Here is a 12,530-nt window from a genome sequence, read left to right as displayed (position 1 = left end):
AAATTTAATCAAGCCCATACTTGATTCTCATACATGGATTACATCTCATGTTCATGACTCTAAGTCGTTTATCAGATTCAAGATCTTACATAACATCTTGGTATTTGATGGATTTTCCAGAAACCATCAATAAAAGCTCATCTATGAGAGATTCCACATTTCTCAAGTCATAGATGATTTCTACCACTAATGCGAACAATTTGTATTTGTGAATAGTTGTTATTCAATTTTAACAATCCTTGTTAAAACTAGTGCCAACTATTACTACATAAGGTTATGGTCCTTGAGCAGCTTCAAGTTCCATGTTACTCTCACTTGTTTTGTCATTAGAAGCTTGCTTTTTACTAACTTAGCTTTCACAAGAATAAAAGAACTTATTCATGGTGGGTTTGCATAAAATAATCTAAGCCACATTTAGAGTATTATACAAATATGTACTTAGTAGATTTTGGGTTTAGAAGCTTTAGTCCAACATCGACTTCAAATCCATAAAACATTAAGTAAGATGAGGATGGAGCCTCTCCATACTTAATCTTATAAAATTTTTAATCTACTTATTAGTTGGTATCTGTATTCAAGATACAATTAATAGTGATTGAAGTATTATCCTAAAAAATATTAAAGGATGATATTTCTACTGACTAGAAAGTAAATCATACCAAGTAAGATTTTATTCATCCTTTATTATCATTAAGGTCTTAGATGGTTCTTATTGGTTTGTATCTCAAACTTTTTGAAATCTTCAACAAAGATTTCACAATTATGCTTTACCACGTAAAATATAATTAAAACTACTATAGTTGTTAATAAAGTTGATTAGATATCTTATGCTTCATCTCAGACATTCATTTAAAATGAAGTCACACACCAAGGTGTATAGTTCCTTAATTATTTTCTCTACACCTTAGTGAAAATATCATTAGGAATCCTTTTCTAATAAATAAGGTTCACATATGTCAAATAAATTACATTATTTGCCTTCAAAGATCTCTTTCTTGAAATTGGAATATGCAAATGTTATTTATATAATAAAGAGAACAATGTCAAAGATGAGTTTGACTTAAAACAAGTTTAAGTCAAAAGTGTTTGTATATAGAACCTAATTTTATTTATGAAATGTTGATATTTACTTCACAACTCTATTAAGAGATCTAGTCTCACAATTAGAAGTTAATCATTTCAGAATATGAATATTATCGTTATGAAAAACGATTAAGTAAATTATGAAACATTTGAATAAAATAACTGAGACATAAATTTAGACATTCTAAATTCAAACATATATTGTTCCAAAACAAATATTGTTTTACATTACAAGTAATTTATGTTCTAAGCATAAATAATAAACCAAACTTTGAGAGTGTAGTTCCAACTTGATTGTGCTCACCTTGGTTACTCTTCAATAAATATTTGCAAACCATTTACAAATGTTGGATTATTATTTAAGTAACAAGTACCTAAGTATTATATGAAAATTATGAGTTCTGTCTAGTAGATACTAGAAGTACTAGTCTCTTCCAGACTTTCTTTCCAAATAAGAGGAGTAAATCCTCTTTTAGTGTCTAGTTTCATCACAAAAGAAACAAGATCCATCTATTAGGCTTTAGTAGATTTCTTGTGCTTAAAAGTGTTCAGTCTATAAAAGATGGGCCTCTTAGATCAATCCCTTATTTAAACTAGCTTTAAATAAAATATCATTGTATTTATGGGAATATTGGTAACCTGTTATATCATCAGATATATGTTTAAATTATCCAAGACTTCTTAGAAGTCATGAATAACTATTCCTAGCTTGATGTTAGAAGCATCTTAAGCATCATGGTGATGCCTTTAATAGGTCTCATGTTCAGGTTCATTGCTCAAAGCAAATAGTTTCGGACTAGGACCTTTTAAGTGTATACAATTTCATATCTCTTATGAGATTGTCTCCTAAGATATGAACTCGTTCATTGAAGTTGTATCTATTGAATGTTATTATTTCATGAAGTCATTAAAGAAAATGACAATACATGATAATGAGATTGGATTACTTAACTACAAAATTTTTAACAAAATTCATTTAGTATTTTCAATATTTTATCTTTAATAATTAATACCCTTTTAGTTTCCAAAAAAATTAATTATCAAAGTCTAGGATCCAAGTTGCAAAACAAAGAAATGGTCAGGTATCCTTTATCCCATCCATTTGAATTCAACCTGGTAGATATCGATTATCAATTATATCTTGCTATATAATTCTTAGATTTAAGGGATCACTAATAACAAATTTAATTAGACATGTTTGATCCCATCTATGCATCGGAACTCTCTTGCTTAGGTATCCTTTATCACAAAAGATTTCCGATCAAATCGTCCAATTTGAAAAAACTTAGGTAATCGGCCTATAACTTGGTTATAGAAATCGTGAATACACCCTGGCCATCAAAAGCTAATACTAAGCGGTTAGGTATCCTTTATCCCACTAGTGCATACAAGAGATGTGCGAGTGTTCTTCAAAATGATTGCATAGATTTGAGGTTTGTAAAAAGGGTCTTTATATGTTTTATAATTCTAGTTTAAAAACATATGGTATCATGGTTATTACCTGCATATAATAAACCATGGTATCAATTTTCAAAAGAAAATCACTTTTAAAGGTTCTATATAAAAAGCTAGTTTTTATATAATTAGACGCAATTCAATTTTAACAAACCGATATTAAGTTTGAATGCATTTGAACCTTTTATATCTTTAATAAAACTTCATTTTATTACTTATATATTTGGAGTTTGTATAAGTTACAAAAATCACTATTTTAAAATTTATAATGAAGTATTTCAAAAGTTGTCGTTAGTAACGATTTTATAAAGCCGGGTTTATTTTGAAATTAATAACTTGTTACATCTTATGTCTAATTTTGAAAACCCAAACTCCATGTGATGTTTATTTTGTCCAAAATTATTTTAGCATGTGAAAAACTAATTAACAGCCACACAAAATAATGCATAAAATAAAAAACACAAACATGCATAAAAAGATATGTGCATAAACATAACCAACTAATGACATTTTTGTGAGCCAACACAAAAATATCGAGCTCATTCCTAAAGTGACATTTAAGGGGACCAAAATCTTCTTGTAATGTTGTTGAAGAAGCTCCCACTTGAGTAAACACCCATTGCTTGCAAAAGATTAGAAAAACTTCTTTAAGGCTAAAATTCAGCAACTGTCGCTAAAAGCCAACACCCCTTTGTGAACAACATTAGTGACACTTTTCAGAAAATGTCACTGAAAATCCTGCACACCTTTTAGACATGAAAATTGCTCTTTTGTCTTCAAAAATGGTTCCAACTTGATTTCTTGTAACATTTTTGTACAAATAAATTAATTCTAAAAACTAATATATAACTTTACAAAAATAACCAAGAAAAACTAATCTATTTAATTATTACATACCATATGAATAAATAAATTATTACAACCATTTTATAACAAAAATAACCAACACAACAACATAACAACACATTGGTCCTTGGCTAGTTTATGCACATCGTATACATCAATATATACATCAAACAGCCTTTGTTTTTCTAAGACAACTTTACATGACAAAAGATGCATGAAACATTTGTCACATAACAAAAAGTTGTCATAGAAAATATGTATGAACTTGTTTTTATACAAAAACAAGTTATCCATATTCTAAAAAAACTAAGATTTCCAAAAATCAAAAAAATCTAACAAAACTTGCAAGGTGGCTATGATACGAAATGTTGGGTTTTAGTTCAAAAATGGTTTCATAAACTAGCAAAATATAGCAACAGAAGCCTTTAATTTTGAAATAACATAAACATTTTATGCCCACCAAGGATCTTCTTGCAAGTTATAGAAAGATTAAAACACTAACCAAAGAAAAGGTGAAGAAATAACAACCTTTGTAGTTCTTTGGGTCCTCATGGGAGGCTTGGAAGTTGATGAAAAATGTTGAACCTTTGGGACACCAACAATGACTCAACTTGATGTAGATGCTAGTCCAAAACCCTTAAACCCTTAAGCTTTAAGTTCATAACCAATATGAACTTAAAGAAGGCTTGAAGATGCAAGTAACTTTAAGTGTTCTTTACTAATTAAGAGAGAATGAGATGGAGAGGAGGAACTTTCGGCCATTGTTTACAAAGGAAGAAGGATTATCACTAGCCAAATTGCAAGCCTCATATTTATATGCAAAAAGTGAAGGTATTAACCATTGGTTCTTAAAACTTTAAGCAAACTTGTACCTATTGTCATAAGCATGTCTCCCATGCCTTTAAAGCATGATTAAACAAGTCATACACTTTTTTTACGCAAATCTCAAAAATTGCATAAAGAAGATGAAATTTAGTTTAAATATTATAAACTCAAGGTTTATAAAATATAAACTTTGTCTTTTGAGTAAAAGACAAAAGGTTTTCCATTAGTCCAAAAAGTTGTGCATGACTTATTAATTCATACCATATGAAATAATATAATGCTACATGCTAATGAAATTTATTATTTCCATAAAACGCATAATTTCCAATTTAATTAATAGAGTTTTATTGACTATTTATTAAAATCAATTTCTAATAAATAATCAATTGTATCAAGTTGTTGTTAGTGTGACCCATTAGTATCATACGTTATTTAGCAATATCACTTTAATATAACTGTTGAACATACTTGATCTTTCAAAAATCATCGAACTTTGCAAGGGCACGACCTGAGGACACAAATGCAACTTCGAAAACTTGGGGTTGGGCAACCCTCATTTTTGCTAAACTTAAAAATTTGGGTCTCTATTTTGAATTTTCTAACGGATGCATTAATTACGTATTTAATGATATTTATTGTCATTTAATGCCTCAATCAATTCCGTATCACAAATTGATTCCATTACATGTTCAACTATAAAAGGAGACCACTGTCTCATTCTACATATGAATGAAAATACTCTTTTTTCCTCCTCCTTTTCTGTACACCACCTTCCGACTATTCTTCAGGCAAGTGGATATATCCGACAGTACACACTGTTAAGGCTGTTGTACCCTAGGAATAGACGACGAATTTTTTTTAAGGGAATCGAGTCTAACTCGAGCCTCAGCCACTACATTTACTACTAACCTTTTTATTACAGGAATATATAAAGAAGAAAAATGAAGTCCTACAATAACAGTCTTAAACAAAATTTTCTTTGTCCTAAATCTTTCGTTTCTTTCGTTTTTGTTCTTCTTATTCTAAATTTATTGTGTGCCAATTTTTTTTTTGTAATCAATTTAACTGTGATTACAATTCTTTTAGAATGACTGGAACTCCTATTGCTACTGGAACCCCTGCTACTGCGGGTAACCCTGTTGTGAACCCAAAATGAACATGTTCCAAAGATCATGGCTAATCATGCTGAGCGACTTGAATAATTTTCTGGTCTAAACTTCAAGAGGTGGCAACAGGAGATGTTATTCTACTTGACCACTTTGAACTTGGCTCGGTTCCTAACAAAAACTGCTCCTGTAATTGTTGAGGGGCAGGCTGATGCTCAATCTGTGAATGTCGTGGATGCTTGGAAGCATTCAGAATTTATGTGCCGCAACTATGTGTTGAATGGGCTAACTGATGCACTTTATAATGTCTATTGTAAATTTGCAACTGCTAAGGAACTATGGGAGTCTTTGGAAAGGAAGTATAAGACAGAGATGCTGGTACCAAGAAGCATGTTGTTGCTAAGTTCTTGGAATACAAAATGGTTGACTCAAAATCTTTTATGAGTCAAGTCCAAGACATTCAGGTCATTATACATGATAACAATGTAGAAGGTATGGATCTTAATGAGTCTTTCCAAGTTGCATCAGTGGTTGAAAAACTTCCTCGCGGTTGGATAGACTTCAAAAACTACCTTAAGCATAAGCGAAATGAGATTTCTATGGAGGAACTAGTGGTACGTCTTCTCATTAAAGAAGACCATTGAGTGGCTTTGAAGAAAGGAAATGAAGTTGATCTTCTAAGCTTCATATGCTTGAAGCTGGTCAAACTTCTAAGAGCAAAAGCAAGGGTCATCACAAAAGGAAAGCAAAGGGAAAAATACTTAGGCCCCAAGGCAAAAATTTTCAAGAAGAAGTTGAAGTGCTACAATTATGGCCAACCGGGTCACAAGGCTTCGGAGTGCCCGCAACCTAAGCGGGAAAACCGTCAAGCAAACATTATGGATGATAACGTGGAGTTGGTGGCCATGATAACTGATCTCACGAATATGGTCTGTGAGGTTAATCTCATGAATACAAATTCAAAGGAGTGGTGGGTTGACACAGGGGCTACTCGTCATGTGTGTCATGATAAGATTTTTTCTATACCTACAAGGAAGTTGAAGATGGTGAAAAGCTCTACATGGGAAATGCATCTACTGTGAATATCAAAGGTGTTGGTGATGTCGTTCTAAAAATGACTCCGAGGAAAGATGTGAAACTTAGGGATCTTTTGTATGTTCCTGAACTTCGTAAGAATCTAGTGTTAGGTGGTTTTTTGAGTCAGTTTGGTTTTAAGCTTGTTGAATCAGTTTGGTTTCCTTAGAAGGGTATGTTTTTGGGGAAAGGATATGCCTTGAATTACATGTTAAAATTGAATGTAATGATGACAAACAAAATGAATAAAGCAAGTTCCAGTTCTGCTTATTTGCTTCAGTGTTCAAATGTTTGGCATGGTCGCATAAGACATGTAAATTACAATTCTATTAAACAATTAATTAAACTAGAATACATACCAAAACTTAATATTGACTCAAATCATAAATGTCCTGCATGTGTTGAAGCCAAACAAACTAGATTATCTTTCCAAACAATCAAAAGAAACACCGAACCTCTTGATTTAATTCACACTAATGTGTGTGATATAAAATAAATTCCCACTCAAGGTGGGAACAAATACTTCATTATGTTCATCGATGATAACATGAAATATTGTTACATATATTTACTTAAGAGTAAAGATGAAGCAATAGAAAAGTTATCTTGTACAAAAATGAAGTTGGGAATCAACTCAACAAGAGAATTAAAGTAGTTAGAAGTGATAGGGTGGAGAATATGTTTTTCCTTATGCTGGATTCATTGCGAAAAATGGAATTCGTCATGAATTCACATCACCCTATTCACTTCAATCCAATGGAATTGCTAAAAGAAAGAACCGTTCCTTGAAAGAAATGGTTAACACCATAATAATTAGTTCGGGTGTAAACCAGTCAATGTGGGGGGGGGGGGAAGCAATTTTCTCGGCTAACTATCTTCTAAATAAGATACCTCGCAAAGAAAAGGATGAAACACCATATGAACTTTGGATGGGAAGAAAGCCATTATATAAGTACTGATGAGTGTGGGGGTACCTAGCTAAAGTTGTTGTACCACCGCCTAAGGTACAAAAATTAGGTCCTAAAACAGTGGATTGTGTATTCATTGGGTATGCACAAAGTAGTAGTGCTTATTGTTTTCTTGTGCATGATTCTAAGAATCCTGAAAAACACAAGAATACCATAATGGAATCAAGGAATGCTTCATTCTTTGAAGATGTATTTCCTTGTTTGAACAAGGATGTTGAAAGCCCATCTTTACCAAATAGTGAAGCTATTCGAGAGGAAGAACAAGCTCAATCCGAGGAAGAAGAGATAGAACTCAAAAGAATTAAGAGGGATAAAGTTGAAAAATCATTTGGTGATGATTTTTACACCTATGTGGTGGAAAGTCAGCCTAAAACATACCAAGAGATCGACGGTTACTTCTTATGAGGGACCTCAATGGAAAGAAGCCATAAAAATGGGGTAGAATCTATCTTACAAAATCATTCATGGGAACTAGTGGATCTACCTCTAGGTAGCAAGCCACTTGGTTCCCGTCGGATTTTTAAGAGAAAGATGAAACATGATGACAATATTGATAAATACAAGGAAAGACTAGTAATAAAAGGTTATAGATAAAATGAAGGTCTAGATTACTTTGATACGTATTTGCCGGTAACACAAATAACATCCATTAGATTAGTTATTGCCATTACAACTATTAGAAACCTGCAAGTTCATCAAATGGATTTGAAAACTGCTTTCCTAAATAGAGAGTTGGAAGAAGAAATTTATATGGAGCAACCTGAGGGATTCATTTCCTCAGGACAGGAGAAAAAGGTTTGTAAACTTGTTAAGTCTATATATAGATTAAAACAAACTCCAAAACAATGGCATCAAAAGTTTGATTAAGTCATGATGGAAAGTGGCTTTTGAATCAATGAATGTGATAAGTGTATCTATGTGAAAAACACCACTCATGGTTATGTCATCTTGTGTTTATATGTTGATGATATGCTTACTACTGGTAATGATGACAAGATGATAAGATCCATGAAGGATATGTTGAAATCCAGGTTCAACATGAAAGATATGGGTTTAGCGGATGTGATTCTTGGTGTCAAGATCATAAGAACCCATAGTGGTTTGATTTTAAGTCAAACACACTATATAGATAAAATTCTTGAAAATAATTTCTAAGGGAGATACTAGCATAACTAGAACTCCAATTGACACAAGTCAACATCTACGTAAAAATAGAGGTGATAGTGTTAATCAAGTGGAATATTCAAGAATTATTGCCAGTCTGATGTATCTAATGAGTTGTACCAGACCTAACTTAGCATATGTTGTGAGCAGACTAAGTATATATACTAGTGAACCTAGTTCTGAACATTGGAAGAGTATTACTAGGCTGATAAGGTATGTGAGATACACGTGACAATCTGGACTGCACTATGGCAGACATCCAGTAGTTATAGAAGGATATACTGATGCAAATTGGATATCTGACATAAAAGATTCAAGATCTACGAGTGGATATGTGTTTACACTTGGAGGTGCTGCTATAGCTTGGAAATCATCCAAGAAAACAGTTATATCCAGGTCTATGATGGAATATGAATTTATCGTCTTAGATATTTATGCTGAAGAGGCGGAGTGGCTACATCAATTTGTAGAGAACATTACCGAATGGCCTAAGATGGTAACAAACATATGTATACATTATGATAACCAATCGAGAACTGGTAGAGCTGAAAGTACAATGTATAATGGGAAATCAAGGCATATTAGACATAGACATAAAACAATACGATAACTAATCTCTACAGGGGTTATCACAGTTGACTGGGTGAAGCCAAAGGATAACATTGTAGATCCGCTTACAAAATACTTGAGTATATATGTAGTTTATTAGTCGTTAAGAGGAATGGGACTAAAGCCCATGAATGAATAAATTCATACGAAGGAAACCTTAACCAGAAGACTGGAGATCCCATGATATGGGTTCAAAAGGAAAACCTAGTTGTATGAGTAAGGCAGGTCACTATGGGGGAAGTGAACATTCCTTCCTAGTCCATTCTTATATATAGCGACAAAATTAGGATAAACCTATGGTTTTTAATGATTCTTGGAATTACCTATGTGAAAATGAAATAGGGTCGCTTCGAAGGGAATTATGGGGGCACAATTCCTAAAGCTCTTGCATAACCAGGTTAATGTTCATGCCCAAAACGAACACGTCTATGAGGATATGTCCTTGTCAAGGATAGTCCTATGAGAATTGCATTGTCGTCTACACAAATCGCAGCTCAGTTCAAATACATGGAGATCTACTGACTGCTAAAAGATTGAGTGTAGTTCTTAAGGGAGGGTTCAAAGGGTGATACCTACCCATCCTATACAGGATTCAACTATTGAAAAATTTCATTTGGAAATTTGATGTGCAGAGATCGATCTCCATTCATGTAGGGGATTGTTGGAAAATTTAGTATAAATATTTATATTTTTACTAACTTTGGACATATATAAATATATACATATGCTGTATATATAGTTAACTCTAAGTGGATTTGTGTTCTCCATAGTGAGAGCTTCGAAACAATATATTATATGTCCAAAATGGAGTATATGTGAATGAGATATCGATACTCAAAGACTGGTATTTGAGAAATAAAGTTAGCAAACAGATGAATGTGGGAATGAGTCCCACATTGGTAGAAAGACCAAACTCAACTAGGTTTATAAGGTTGAATGCATGAAAGGCTTACAAGCTTGTGTGTATGGTTTTACTTCAATACCTACCCGCACAGGTGGGGTGGGGGGGGTACAAATATTGGATTTTGTAGACCAAAAATCACCGAACTTGCGAATGGGCACGACCCGCGGATACGAATGCAACTCCGAAAACTCAGGCTCGTGCAACCCTCGTTTTTTCTAAAGTTGACAATTTTGGTCCATATTTTGAATTTTGTAACGGATGCATTAATTATGTATTTAATGGCATTTATTGGCATTTAATGACTTAATCAATTCCGTATCACTAATTGATTTATTTATGTTACATGTTCAACTATCAAAGGAGATCTCCACTATCTCATTCTACACATGAATGAAAATACTCTTCTTCCTCCTCCTTCTCTGTACACCTGCTTCTGACGATTCTTTCAGGCAAGTGGATATATACGACAGTACACACTGTTAAGGTTGTTGTACCCAGGGAATAAACGATGAATCTGTTTAAGGGAATCGAGTCCAACTCGAGCCTCATCCACTATGTTTACTACTAACCTTTTTATTACAAGAATATACAAAGAAGAAAAATGAAGTCCTACACTAATACCTTTAAAGCCACAAATAGAATAAAATACTTACCTTTTGCCAATACACCAACCACTAAAACAACAAACAAACATGAAAACACTCTTACCAACATAAACCAAAAAAATCAAATTCAGATCCATAAACTAAAAATTACAAAGACTGAAGTACGAGTCAAGATTAAATGCAGAAAGTTGGGCAAACACATGATCTGAACATGACAATTCAGATAAAAATTTCTAATAAAAAATAACCCTGATTCAATTTGGTAGAATGTTTACCTCTGATGAAGAAACAAGAGCTTGACAAAGGCTGACCATCATACAATTCCTTAATTTTGTCAGCTGTTGGAGTCATCCACTCAGTAAAACTAATAGTCGGTTTCACTGCATATGCCAAGGATTGTGATGGATGAAATTTAGAATGAGAATGGATGGAATTTCGAATGAGAATAAATGTTTACCTTAGGAATTATAGGTATATATGTTCTTTCCAATTTTGGCTGGAAACCAATTCCTTTAAATCCAATTCCCATATCTTCAACAATAACTTTGAGGTGTAAAGTAAGATCCACATGGGTGCAACTATCATTTTCAAATGATGGAAACATTACCCAAATACAAAGATCAATCTTATAAAATACAAGTTCTTAGAAAGAAAAAAGATTGAGGATATAATGTTGTAAGAAAACGAAATGAGAGTAACATGATATAATAAATAAATAAATGAAAGTTGATTTCTATTTCTTGTATTTAGCTCTTAAACAACTAAAACAAATCGGTGTTGTAGACCAATAGAAAGACTTGCATATTAAGAATATGGGAAGTGATATTTTAACCAAATCTTTTTAACATCTGGATACAATCTCACCAAATCCTCACACAAAAAATCATGGAGCTCGGCTACAAACTACACACTGTTAGTTTTACCACCACCAACAAAATGAAGCATACATACCCAAACCTTAATTCTAGCACAAATGCAAAATCCAGTTTCACTTGGGCATTTCCACAAACAGTTGGCAAGCACTGTTTATGTATTAGAAACAAATAAGAACAAATATGCAAGGAAATTTAGAAATACCTTGAAACAGATACCAAAGATGTCAAATCAAAACCCATATAGACTATAACGAAAAGTAGATTGTAGAAAGTTTATAGAAGAGGGGTTAGAGGAAGAAAAAGGCATGAAATTAAGATGTTGAGTATACCGAAAAAACAAAACTCAATTTAAATCCTTATGCTTTTCAATTTTTGTTCATGAACCTCACTAGTAAGATCAATAATTTCATGTAGATTTAGTGACGAGCTGGAATGTGGGAGGAACAATTGATCAAAGTACCTGCAAAAATCAATCAAACTAGATGTAACTTCAGTGGGCTTCATTGCTATCTCTATTGTCGTGAGAAATTGGGGAATAATGATTTGTGATAGAGTGGGGGAGAGAGCAACAACCGGTCTCTCGTTCTCCCTCAGTATCCTCTCTATTTATATGCATACAGTTATTGGAACGTGGTGGAGAGAATTAAGGTCGGGAGATGCAATTACCGATTTACATAGGAGAATGGTTGTGGGACAACCGACGATCGTGTAGAACTTAGAATGTGGGGGAGAAGAAGGAACCGCCAAAAACCTATAAATAGCAAGTTATTACGGTCAATATTTCATCTAAACTATGGTTGAAATTGGGTAGGCGGTTATCCACTTGACGTTAGTAATATTAGTAATTAAACAACTAAAATATGTACAGCTTAGCAAAAACAACACATGAACACATCAACATCCTATGAATAGAAAACTTAATGATTTGTTATTAAATCATGTATATGAAATAATAGTGCTAGTAATAATTTACATATAGTAAAATAATCTAAATCATGAAAATGTTATGAAACTCA

Source organism: Lactuca sativa, chromosome 4, assembly GCF_002870075.4.
Source record: "Lactuca sativa cultivar Salinas chromosome 4, Lsat_Salinas_v11, whole genome shotgun sequence".
Lineage (NCBI taxonomy): Eukaryota > Viridiplantae > Streptophyta > Magnoliopsida > Asterales > Asteraceae > Lactuca > Lactuca sativa.
Note: the sequence above shows the minus strand (reverse complement) of the source record.